The sequence below is a fragment of the Hipposideros armiger genome, unplaced genomic scaffold (assembly GCF_001890085.2).
Source record: "Hipposideros armiger isolate ML-2016 unplaced genomic scaffold, ASM189008v1 scaffold_173, whole genome shotgun sequence".
Taxonomy (NCBI): Eukaryota; Metazoa; Chordata; class Mammalia; order Chiroptera; family Hipposideridae; genus Hipposideros; species Hipposideros armiger.
The window spans coordinates 2,141,608-2,151,020 of record NW_017731523.1 but is presented as its reverse complement, the minus strand read 5'-3'; the positions used below and the strand labels follow the sequence as shown (position 1 = coordinate 2,151,020).

The window sequence follows — 9,413 nt, the reverse complement described above, 5'->3', positions numbered from 1 at the left end:
AACCGTGGCCCTACTGCTCAGAGCTGGTGCTCCCAAGTGAGCTCTTAACCAACTGAGCCACTCGGCTGGCCCAATGAGTTATTCTTTGGTGTACTTGATGGCATCCTCCACCCTGATAACACATGCACACACATACGCACACACAGAAAGCAAAATCAAGTCTTGCTTCTCCTTCCTTATGGTACAAATTAGAGCAATAGTTTGCTAGTTATTCTATGATATAGAGGTTTGTATGAAGCTGAGCACACAGAGAAATGATGTATCACATTCTTAATAAGGATACATGAGTCATAGAAAAATATGCTCAGCCTTAAGCATTTCCAACAGCTTCAAAGAAGAGTCACGCATTGGTATATGTGTACTGTGTATGAATTGTGATTCTTGGTTAACATTAACATTAATCATATAATCTGCATATTACCTATTATTTGCAAGGAGAAATAACATCAACTAACATCCACTTTTAGATACTGTGCAAATATCTTTATATGCCTTAGCACACTTAACCAATCAGTACTTCACTTTGATAATGACATGTAGCATCTGTCTTAAGCTAACATTATTTAGATAATATTTAAAATTATTAAGTTTTTTTATCATAATAATTACTATGATTGGTATCAAAAGTTCTCATTGTAAAAATTAACGGGGTTTTAAAATATCTTACTGAGATAATTCAACAGATGTTTTTTATGTTATACTTTGTAGTCTCCCTGCAGTGCATGTGCTGAACAAAGACATTGGGGGAAGGGGAAACAGGTGACTTAAAATTCTTGTTTATTAATGGTCACAGAACTTCCAGCTGTTAAAGATATTTCCCTAATTGTTGGAAATGCTAAAGTACATATTCTTGATGGTAAAACCTTCAAGGGTTTCAAATGGTTCTTCTTATTATTTTTGAATTTAAAAAATATGTAATATATAAGGAGGCATTTCTCATAATCTAGCAGTCACCTGTCTTTGTCTAGGCATTCATATATCTCTTCTTGCTTGATGTATATATTTTGCCTGTAAAATACGGGACAAAAAGCATTGATGTAAAGGAAGTTGTATTNTGGAGCTGCAAAATATATAAAGTCAAACTGATAGAAATGAAAGAGGAACAGACAAATCTACAATCATACTTCGAGACTTCACATGCTCTCTCAACAATCAATAGGACAACTAGACAGAAAATTAGCAAATATGTACAAGAACTCATCAGCAACATCAACCAATAAGATCCAGTGAGCATTTATAGAACACTCTACCCCCAAACAGTTAAACACACAATCTTTTAAAGTGCTCATGGAACATATACCAAGGTAGGCAATATTTCAGATCATAAAGTAAACCTCAACAAATTTAAAAGAATTGAAATCATAGAGAGTGTGTTCTCTGACCCAAATGGAATCAAACTAGAAATCAATAACAGAAAGATAACAGAAAATCTCCCAACATTTGAAAACTAAACAACACACTTCTAAACAATCCACAGGTCAAACAGGAAATCAGAAAATAAATTAAAAAAAATACTTGAACCAAATTAAGTGGAAACACAACGTATCAAAATGTTTGGGACATAGCTATGGCAGTGCTGAGAGAGAAATTTATAGTACTAAATACATACATCAGAAAAGAGAAAAACCTAAAACCAATAATCTAAGCTCTCATTCAGGAGTATAGAAAATGGTGAGCAAAACAAACCAAAAGGAAACATAATTGAGGAAATAATAATTATAAGAGCAGAAACCAATATAATGGAAAACAATGGAAAAAATCAATGAAACAATGTGTTCTTTAAAAGATCAATTAAATTGACAAACCTCTAGCAAAACTGACAGAAAAAAGAAGACACAAATTACCAACATCAAGAATGAAGCAAGGGATATTACTACAGACCCTGCTGACATCAAAAGAACAAAAATAAATATTATGAGCAACTCTACACAAAACGAATTTGACACTTAGATGAAATGAACCACTTCCTTAATAAACTTAAATTACCACAATTCATACAATATGAAACAGATCATGTGAATAGCCCATAAGGATTGTTATGGGTTGAATTGTGTCCCCCGAAAATTCATATGTTGAAATCCTAACCCCTAGCCATATTTGGAGATATGGTCTTTAAAGTGATGATTAAGTTAATGTGACAACTAGAATGGGCCCTAATCCAATCTGATTTAGGTCTTTATAAGAAGAGAAAATCTGGACACATAGAGAGACACCATGGATGCACATAGAGAGGAAAGGTCATATGAGGACACAGTGAGAAGGTGACCATCTGCAGTCCAAGCAGAGAAGCCTCAGAAGAAACCAAATCTGTTGACACCTTAATCTTCCAAGCCTCCAGAACTGTGAGAAAATACATTTCTGTTGTCTAATCCACCTGGTTTATTGTATTTTATTATGGTAGTCCTAACAAACAAATACAAGTATTAAAGAAACAGAGTTCATAACTAAAAAATGAAATACTGAAAAAGAAACCTCCCAGCTTGGATGATTTCACTGAAGAATTCTACCAAACATTTAAAGAAAATAAACACCAATTCTATACAATTTCTTTCAGGAAATAAAAGAAGGGGGGATATACCCAATCCATCTTAGAAAGCTAGTATTACTGATACTAATAACAAAGACAGTATCCAAAAGATAACTACAGACCAATATCTCTCATGAATGTAGATATAAAACTCTAGCAAAATATTGGCAAATAGTAATGCATACAAAGGATTATACACAATGACTAAATGGGATTTATTGCAGGGATGCAAGGCTGGTNCGGCATATAGGTTACAAGCAGAAAATTCTTAGCCCCATCTCCTGTACTTAATCTACTTGAGTAGTGATTAAACAACTTGACAATGGATTTATTTTTAATGTATAATTTTACATTAAAGAATTAACATTAATTGCTGGTAGGTGCTCCTCAGTTGCAGTTTAAAGATGGATTTTGTGCTCACTATTTTCTTTCTCTCTTAGTAACATTTTTTTCCCCCACATGCTTTTTTTTTGAAAGATTTTATTGGGGAGTTGGGGGAGGGGAACAGACAAGTTGCTGTCGTTTTGTGCTACAGTCTAGTTGTTGAAGACGTTGCTTCACTGGCCCATGTTGGTATTATCATTGTGCTCTTCCCGGATGAGGCAGATCGGTCACCGGTCTTGGGATGGCCACTCACGGCAGCTCTTGTCAGCTCACACTGGCTGCCAGCCACTCACGCTGGCTGCCAGCCACACACAGTAGCTTATGGCAACCCACTGCAGCAGGGGCTGCAGCCTATCCGTCGCTGGCGACTCACGGCAGCCCAGCTCCAGGTCGAGCTGTTGTTCACCATCTTAGCTGTAGAGGGCAGTGTTACTGGCCCCCATGTGGGATCCGAACTGGGGCCCTGCTGCTCTTAACCAAGCCAGCTCTTTACCAACGCGCCACTCGGCCGGCCCTTCCCACATGCTTTGTGGTTCAAAATTGCATTTCACATGGATAGTGTTCCCAGGCATAAAGAATTCTTGGTGAGAATACAGTTAGGGCTGGGATGGTGTAGTTCCAGACTCCTGTCAGAACAGACAGTCTATGAGAATGGAGGAAATCCCCAATTTTGCTACAGCCTGCAGCAGTGGTTTCCCAGGAGAAGATAAGGCATTGATTTGGAGGAGTAAGAGTACCTGTACATGGTCCCTGAACCTTAGCACAGGTGGAATGTTCTGTGATCCTTTCTGCATCGTTGTCCAAGGACTCCCTCATCCCACCGACCAGTAAAGTGCTTATTATTCAGAAACAGGTCAGCAGTAATCTCCTGAGATTCAACCTTGAGAATCAATGTTGAGTGATATTTTTCAGTTTATACTTGCATGAAAAATACAGATTGGACTTCTACGATGGAACAGAAGTACTTTTCCCTATTCCTACCACTAAGTATAGCTAAAAACCCTGGATGTTATACATAAAATAAGCATACACGACTCTGAAAATTGGAGAGAAGGCAAACCAGCTAGGGGGCCTCAGGGCCCAAGAATAATAGGGTGGTGAGTTCCTTGGAATTTTGTTTTGCTTTATATACTCATATTCCACATTTGAAGCTAAAGGAATCAGGAACCCAGAAATGCCAACAGACACAGATTTTTTAAAAAAATGGGTTTCCAACAAACGGGTTTCTCTCTAGCCAAAGGACCAGGAAAGAAACAACATATCAAAACAAAAAATCATTTAGACGGTAACTGCTCTTCTCCAGCCATATAAGACAGGAAAAACTATGGCTCTACCACACCTATGCCAACAAAGGCTTACACTTCCACCCTCACCAGGCTGTCACAAGGTGCTGCAACTCCTTTCACCTTCACCATGGTGATGTCACAGAAGATCAAGTAGGGAGCTGAGTTTCTCATTCCCGTCATGTGGTAATGAGACTCTCTGCTTCCCACCCCCGCCAAGCTATCAATGGAGACTATGTCAGGAGCCTGGGCTTCCACCCTCACCTGGCAGTACTGTTTCCCCTGCCTTTCTCCACTAGGTGATGTCACAGAAGGCTAGGGGAGAATCAAGGTTGTCATCACAGTCCAGCAGTAATCAGGCCACCTCCCTGCCCACATTTTGTCAGTGGAGGCCAAATGGAGAACAGAAAAGGGGCATTCCTACCACTCGCAGCTATGGAGTTATCAGTGAAAATGTGGTAAGCAGCCTGAATTCCCACCCTGTCCCACAGTAATGTGAAACCCCTCTCAAGTTACAAACATGACTGCGTGGGAAGCCTGCATTTTTACCTGCACATGGAAATGATGAGGTGGCACCATCCCCATTTTGTCCACTGAGGTGATCGTAGTCAAATTTAGCTAAAACTGGTTTAAATAAGATCCAGAGTCTCAACATAACAAGAAAATATCTAGGTTTCAATTGAAAATCATTCATCATACCAAGACCCAAGAAAATCTCAAACTGAGTGAAAAAAGATAATCAACAGACAGATGCCAATACTGAAATAACTGAGATGTTAGATTACCTGACAATGTTTTTAAAGCAGCCATAATAAAAAATATTTAAATGAGCAATTATGAACATGTATGAAACAAATGAAAAAAATAAGAAGCATCAGCTGAGAAATATAACATGTAAGAAAGAAATGGAAATTTTAGAGCTAAAATAATAATAACCAAAATATGAACTTCAGTGGGTGGGATCAATAACATAATAGAAGTGACAGANCATCCCAAAATAACGCTGTGGCCATAATCTGGGGTGTGGAGGAGGTTAACCATTGAAGAGCAGGAAAAAATTTTTTCACATCCAAAGATCATGTTTCCATGTAGTTTCAGTTGGATTCTAGTCTATTTTCACTTATAATATTGATTAAGTATGGATTTGAAATATGTATATTGAATTTAATTAAACTGAAAGACAAGAATTAAGGAAATCTATGAATGTCAAAATAATTTTTGAAACTCGTTACGTAAAGGAGCAATTAAATTTACTTGAAAAATGTAACAGATGAAGATTTAAGTGAGACATCTGTCCAATAGAATGAATAGCATGAGCGCTCCATGATCAGTTCAAATGAAGAGTAATTCTCCAAATATGTACAGTTAGAGTTCACCCCACTGAGACCTTTCTCAACATCATGGTTCATTTAAAACAAGTGGAGATTTAAAAAGTATTTCAACTTAGAACTAATGAGAAAATTTGATTTCAGTCTTCATTGCTCCACAACTTTGTATAAAATATATACAATATTGGCTAAAAGGCATGACATACACAAATACACTCAAAATATAGCCTGCCTTTAATTACCGATAGTTGAAAGAGAATTGTATACTTCTTCTTTTGAAACTGCCTAACCCCTTGCCAGAGTTGATTGGCTTAAAAATGATTAAACTTGCTCAAAAATTCTGCAAGATTGTATTCAGGAGAAAATTATGACCGTGCATTGAGCAAAGGACAGACTAATATCTTAGGAAGTTTAAAATTAAGTGTAAACAAATATATAGAGTCAGGTATCTGCTTTATAGTAATTTATTGGCTGGTAAATCTTAACTGCTGAAAATCTACTTTGCTGATAAATACGACTTCAATCTATAATTGTTGTAGGAAACTTGGTTAATTGTGGCAACCAAGGAAACCACTCAAAGGATATTTTCCATAAATACAGTATTAAAAAAAAATTAGGAAAAGAGTTAATTGCGACCAACTTGTAGCACATGGTCAGTTAAGAGGTTCATCTTGGTAGAGAGATGTGGGCAATATATCAAATAGAAGACCTTAGGTACAATGGGGTCCTGTTTTTATGAAAAAAAAATATATATGAGTTGGTTAAGAGTACACAAAAAGCTCAACTGAGCTCTAACATTTCATAACTGTATGACCTTGGGTAAGTTATTTCACCTGTCTGTGTCTGGACTTTCTCATCTGTAAAAGATGGATAGTATTGTTACCTACTCCTTATGGCGGTATAAGAATGAAGTGAGAGAATAAAGCCAAAGAACATATAACTGTATCTGGAATATGTAGAGAGCTGTTTTGTTTTTTTCTCTCCTAAACTTTCTACCTTTGGCATAAGCATAATAGTGTCTTTTTTTGTAAAAGCAATTAATAACTCTGTGTACTTCGACAATGTAAGTTCTTGTTATATCAAAAGGAAACACAAACATTAAATACCAAGTGATCACAACGGATAACAGGAAAACTCGAACGTTAAACATCAATTCAAAAGACCATTATTTAGAGCACAGATGAACCTCAGGGTGGTTAGCTTCACGGCAGTGTGCATCTAACATTCCTCCCCTAAGTTCTACAGTTATTTTCAACCCAAGCCTGCCAAAGGGAAAGTTTACTACCAAGTCCCAGCCATGGAACCTCTGAGCTCCAGCACGGCGTCACCACCCCTCTTCTCTCCTTGGCTTTGGTCTTTTGACAGACACCTCTCCACCTCCCACGCCGGGGACCAGAACCAACCCCCCCCGTTCGCCTTCTGTCCAGCGGAAAACTCTAAAGTGGGCAACAGGCTACAAAAGCCAAAGCCACTCGCCCCGGTACCCCACCGCCCCGGCGACCCCCGAGTGCCCACTCCCACTCGGACATCGCCCCGGCACCGCAGCGCATTGCAACACGCGCAGACGCCGCTGGCTGGAAAGGAACCCATCGCGGATTTCCTGGTCAGTGCCCCCCAGACTGCGCCCCAACGTGAGTGTCATCCCTAATGGATGTGGCTACGCCACCTCTCGCAGGCTCAGTCCGCGAGGACGACTCAGAGGGCAGCAATGACAACAAAAACAACTCAACCCGCGACGCGGAGGAGCCGGCTGCCATCGCCAGCCCCGGAGCGACGCATTGGCGACAGCGGGGTTCTGCAGCGATGCCGGGGCCTCGGCGGGCGGCTGAGATTTACCTGCGCGGCCCCGCGCCCCCGGGCCGGCCATCCTGCCGCAGCAGCTACAGCCGCCCCGCGGGCCCGAGGCGCCGCCCGCCGCCGGGGGAGGCGCCGAGCCGCAGTCCTGGCTGCGGCGCCCGGCACATGCTTCGCGCTCGCCGCGTCCAGCGTCGGCGCACAGGTGGGAACCCCGCGAGTGGGCGTTGGGGTGATTCCCTGCCCCCGCCGGCGCTGGCGGTCCGCTGCCACTCTTGACTTTGCCGGGTGCGCGGCGCCTGCCCTTGCTCCGGGAGCCGAGCCTCCGGTGCCCGCGCCCCGGCGCCGCGGGCGGCCGGGGTCCCTGCGCAGCTGGGGCTGCGCGTCATGGGCATCTCCCGCCTCGCGGTGCACCGGGCGGCCGGGGGCAGCTCGCAGCATCCCTGCCCCGCGCCCACTTCTCGCCCGACACCCGGACCCCTCCATCCCCACGCCCTCCCCCACTCCGGAGCTGTCAAGGAAGAAAACGCCTTGCACACACCTTGGAATGGACGCGCGCCTCAGTCACCGACTCGCCAAACTCTTAGAAGATGTCCATTGGTCTGTAGGGAGGTTTGGGCATGGAGTAAGAGCCGCTTTCTTATTATTTAATAATGTTGGAAGTGCCCGGTCCGCTGCCAGAGTTGTGGGTCATGTGGGCACAGCAGAGGCTGGCTGCTGCCAGTACCAGGGTTTCCTGAGGATCCTGAAACTATGATCTCATCCTCCTCATCCGCCTCCCCCGCCCTTCTCTCCGCGGGCGCGCACGCACAGCACACACACACACACACACACACACACACACACACACACATGCACACACACACGCGCGCACACACACTCACACTGCATGCACTATCCTCCTTCCTGGACCGAAATATTCCACCAGGGAAATACAGTGGTCACGCTCTTCATTGAAAAAAAAAAATCCTTTCTGATATTTTTCTTTCAAAGCTTGATTTATGTGCTTTGTTTATTTTCCACAGTTTTCCCTCACACGTGCGAGGGATCTGAACAGAGCCTCAGAATTAAAATAAAAAATAATCATCCTCTTATGTTGACCCAGATTTTGGTCAGAACCCAAGGACTCAAACAGTACAATTTCATTTTAAAACAGAGGCGATAATATAGCAGGCTTGAATACGGAATAGTAATAACATCTGAGAGTATGAAATGGGTTTCTTTCCCAAGCTGCGAACATTACCTCATTTATTTGCAGAGCATCTTTGCAGAGGAGGAAGATGAGAAGGCAAATAAGTAGTGACTTCAGAGACACAGAAGAGGCGTAGGTCAGATAGCATGACCTATCCAAGTACACATAAGTCAATATCTCACTATAAATATGAATTGCACAGCTACTCACAGGTTGTTTAGTTACTATAATCAATTCCTGGAAACTTAGGTTCTGAAAAATTATGAAGATANCTAATCTCTGGACACTGTGAATGCTACCTTATACCGCAAAAGAGATTTTGTAGATGTGATTAAATTGAAGACCTTGAGATAGGGAGATTATCCAGGTGGGCCCTAAATGTAATCACAGCATCCTTAAAAGACGGAGACAGAGAGAGCTTTTGACTACAGAAAAGGAAGTAGGAAATGTGATGGTAAAAGATTATAACATGTGTAATGTGGATATTAAAGTAATGCAAGGAAGAAATTGTGAGTCAAGGAATGTAGGTGTCCTCCAGAAGCTAGAAAATGCAAGGGAATGTATTGTCTTCTAGAGCCCCCAAATTTGAACAAGCCTTGCCAACACCTTGATTTTAGCTCAGTGAAACTAATTTCTTACTTCTGGCCTCCAGAACTATAAGAGGATAAATGTGTGTTGTTGTATCATATTACCAAGTTTGTGGTAATATGTCACAGCAGCCATAGGAAACTAATACAAGTTGTGACTATAACAAAAGATGTAACATTCATAGCTTGGAAACCTGGAAGGAGAAAAGAAAATAGGCACATACACAGCATAGTCAAATTTATAAAAACTAAAGACAAAAAATGTCAGAAAAGAGCAAAAGAGAGATAACACATTACCATTAGGAGAAAAAAAACTAT

General features: G+C 41.5%; 1 protein-coding gene across 32 annotated transcripts in view; it reads right to left on the bottom strand.

The window, feature by feature from the left end:
• DTNA (dystrobrevin alpha) overlaps nt 1-8,124 on the bottom strand; it is a 385,580-nt gene extending 377,456 nt beyond the window's left edge. For 5 of the 32 annotated variants that reach the window (XM_019652098.1, XM_019652092.1, XM_019652096.1 and 2 more), the window contains exon 1: nt 7,858-8,117. The gene's annotated coding sequence lies outside the window, so the exon portion shown is untranslated. Of the gene's footprint in view, nt 1-7,358; nt 7,785-7,857 lie in introns of those variants that run through there. The other 27 variants (XM_019652083.1, XM_019652077.1, XM_019652089.1 and 24 more) reach the window with 14 other exon arrangements.
• Between the last annotated feature and the right edge of the window lie 1,289 nt (nt 8,125-9,413).